Source organism: Elaeis guineensis, chromosome 14 (genome assembly GCF_000442705.2).
Source record: "Elaeis guineensis isolate ETL-2024a chromosome 14, EG11, whole genome shotgun sequence".
Lineage (NCBI taxonomy): Eukaryota > Viridiplantae > Streptophyta > Magnoliopsida > Arecales > Arecaceae > Elaeis > Elaeis guineensis.
In genome coordinates this window covers 58,731,719-58,735,475 of record NC_026006.2, presented here as the reverse complement: position 1 = coordinate 58,735,475, position 3,757 = coordinate 58,731,719, and the positions used below count along the sequence as shown (strand labels likewise).

The following is a 3,757-nucleotide window of genomic DNA, read 5'->3' as shown; positions in this document are numbered from 1 at the left end:
TCCATCTTGATTGATCATGTCTTCTCCATCTTCAATCTTGCTCACCACCATTGCAATCTGTGTTCTGGTGCCGCCTCACTCTGATACCACTTATTGGGGATATCTGACCAGGACACCACCTCTCAGGACCTTTTCGATACCATGCGTCGCAGCTAAAAAAATGAAGAAATAAAACAGAAACAATCAAATACGTAGTTAGCCCAAAAAAGCTCGCCTCCATGGGGAATGCAAGCTTCACTATGAGAAAAGAGAAAAATTACAAGAGGTGATCGCACCCTCAACCCTCGTATACCCAATCTCTCCCTCACAAGAAACTCTCCTTCACAAAAGCTCTCTCTCTAGGAAGACCCCCGTGAACTCCTGAAGTGACTGCTGTCCGCTGCCTGACAGTCTGCCTGAAGTACCCTGTCTGCTCTCTGTCGGCATCGGCGCCCTTGCCTCTGCTGCCGCTCTGAGTTCTCTGTCGAACAATCAACCACAGGTCTACTTCTCTGTTCACAGAACAGGGGCTTTAAAGCCCTGAACCCGAGTGAAAATAGGAGTAATAGACCCCTCACAGCACCCAATCGAGTCCCTGAATCCTCAAATCATGATCGACAGCGCTTCAGGCCATTCGATTGCACAATCGATCCACCAAAAAGGTTGTAGACCGTGAGAAACCAATGGGAAATGCCAGCCGATCCACGATGGACTGTGAAAAATCAGGAGGAAATGCCCTTTCAGTCCACGTGAGTCCTCATGGACCGCCAGTCCACATACTGCACATGGACCACATGCACGCACGCCCGCCCGAGCTTGGGCCGCGCTCCATGCATGCTCGTGCATCTGTGCACTGGGCTACGCACTCGCGATCGAGCAACGTGCTTCTATGTGCAATTGCACCACTCTAGTCTCTACTGGCCTGCCGTCGCCGACCTCCGTCATTCTGATTTTAATATCATCTTCAATCGAGCATATCTCCATCATTCGATCTCTGTTTGGAGTGATCTTAGACTCGTTGGACTCTGTTCATCGTCACGGACCTCGTTATGGGCTCAATATAAACCAAATCTTAAAGCATCAAATCCTAATACAGCCTACCGCCTCAGCTGCATCCATCGCCCCTGGATCTGGCCTCGCCAACCACCGCCTCCATGGTCGGCGACATCTTCGGCAAGAGCCGGACCTCGCCGCCCCCACCTCCTCCCGCATCGGCATCTCTGCAAACAACCCCAATCTCTTCAACGATCTCGTTGGATCCACCCTCGGCCACGGCCGCTCTACGCCTCCACCGCCCGGCAACGTCCCCCTCAAGGCTGCCGCCCCAATAACGCCTTCTCCATGGGTAATTTATCCAATTCTCTCCCCAACCCACCATCACCACCGCCACAGCTTCCTTCAACTCCCATAATACCCCGATGAGACCCTCCACCTTGGGTTCGGTGGATAATATTGGGAATTTCTCATCTTTGAATCAGTCCGGCAGTAAGATCGGAACTCCCCTGGGCGGCGGGCAACCGATGAAGTCATCAACTGGGGGGCCGCCGATGAATGCTAAAAGGGATCCCTTTGGATCATTGATGGACTTCGGATCGAAAAATTCTGCAAACCAACCAATATCGCCGGCAAAATCCTCCAAAATGAGCAGCAGCGGTGGTGACGATGACTCTTTCGGGGGCATTCCAGAATGCCAATTCGACAAAAATGGATGATTTTGGAACGCCGGCTCCGAACTTTTCGGCTCCCCCGCCATCAGAACAGCCTACTCCTGCCAAAGGTGGGGCGGATCCAATGGATATGTTCTTCTCCTCGTCCACCTCATATGCCCCAGCTGCCGGAGCTGCTCCAGAGGTACCTGGAAGCCAGCCATTCTCGGAGGCGAATGATTGGGACTTGGGCGCCGAGTTTGGGGGGCATGATGATGATGAGACGACCACCGAGCTTGAAGGCCTTCCGCCACCTCCTGCCGGGGTCACGCTTTCAGCAGCCAAAAATAAAGGATTGGATAATTACAAGCAGGGGCAGTTCGCCGATGCCATCAAGTGGCTTTCTTGGGCAGCTGTGCTTACAGAAAAATCTGGGAAAAATGATGCTACCACTGAGGTCTTGTCCTGCAGGGCTTCTTGTTATAAGGAAGTTGGCGAGTATAAGAAGGCCATTGCAGACTGTTCAAAGGTATTAGCCTGCTAAGACGTATGTTCTCTTCTTTCCTTTGCCAGCTTTGGTTTAATGAAATGCAAATGGTCGTTGGTTTTTGCAGGTATTGGAACATGATAGCACGAATGTCTCGGTGCTACTGCAACGTGCACTTTTGTATGAGAGCAGTGAAAAGTACAGACTTGGGGCTGAAGATTTGCGGACGGTTCTGAATATTGATCCTGGTAATCGACTTGCAAGGAGTACCATTCACCGCTTGAGTAAATTGGCTGATTAGAGATCATTTTGGCAGTCTTGCCCTGGCTTTTTTTTTTTTTTTAGGCATAAAAATCAGGGTGTAGCTCTTATATTTGCTTTTCTATTGGTTATATTTTTTTCTCCAATGGGGGTGGGGGGGAATAATTACAACTCTTGGTGTCTTAAAATATGGGTTTATGCACTAAATATATTTTGAAGTTAAGAATGCTTTTACTTGTATGCTTATACTGCAGTATCAAACTTTTTTAACTTTCATTGTTAAAAAGTCATGCATGTGGCTTCAAATCACTATTGTTGTGCATGTTATTGTGATATGCTTTTGAAATGTTGGGTGGTTTTCTTTGTTCCCTTGTTACGGTATCACCAAGTTCAATGTTGCTTGCACTTCTTGGACAGATTTTCCCTTTTGTCATGGCAGTGCATATTGCGGGCCTCTAGTTGAAGCGACCACCCACCCCAATCCCTATCTTCTCCTCCCTTTTTTTTCCTGAAATATCAATTTTCTGGCATTCTTTATAATTTCGGTGGTGATATTTGGCATATAAGTCTCTTCATTTGTGATAGATATCTGACATTTTATTTATAGGCCCAAACAAAATGATGTCCATCCAACATGGTAATATTAAGAATCCCAGAGTACATCGAAACTACAAGATATGAAAAAGCTTTGGCATGAATTATGTTAGGCCCATCACCTCGTAGCTGATAACTGAAAATATGGAGTAATGTAATATAGTTAATGGGTCATGTGTGTTCGTTTTTGTAGTGTTCAAACCCATCTTATTGGTCAAATTTCAATTGCAGTTAATGGGCACAAGTCTGGGTGAGACCTGGGTCGCAAGTTACAGATATCAAGATTTGAGCTACAGGCCTAGCTCGGTCATATGGTTGAGACCTTAATATGGGATTACGAGAGAGAAAGAAGTGAGAGAGCTGCATAAGAGACTTCGACATGGGATTAACTAATTAGGTGTGGAGGTTAGGAGTTGGGTTCGAATGCTTGGATGTCCATTTAAGAGAGGTAGGGGAGTAGACATTGTGATGGGGTCATGGGCATGGAACTGAGAAAGAGGAAGGTGGTAACAGATTTTTTTTTTTTGCCTAAGTAGATGGGAACCCATAGGCGAGAGAACTGGAGATGGGAAGGGAGTCTAGAAGGATCCGCGAGAAGAAGAGGATGCCAAGATGACTTGCTGTAGGTGAAAAAATTGACATGTTATGACAATCTAGAAGGATAAAGAAAGAGATAAAGTAAGGAGGTTATGCTCTGGGTGCATATAGGTCAGATTCTACATGGGGTTACATCCAAATCTAATGAGAATTGTGGATTCTGGGAAGACGAAGCCGTTAGTCTTCCATACAC

At 47.0% G+C, this 3,757-nt stretch overlaps 1 pseudogene; it reads left to right on the top strand.

Moving 5' to 3' along the window:
• The first annotated feature begins 662 nt into the window (after positions 1-662).
• Positions 663-2,682, top strand: LOC105057547 (uncharacterized; annotated as a pseudogene).
• The last annotated feature ends 1,075 nt before the right edge of the window (positions 2,683-3,757 follow it).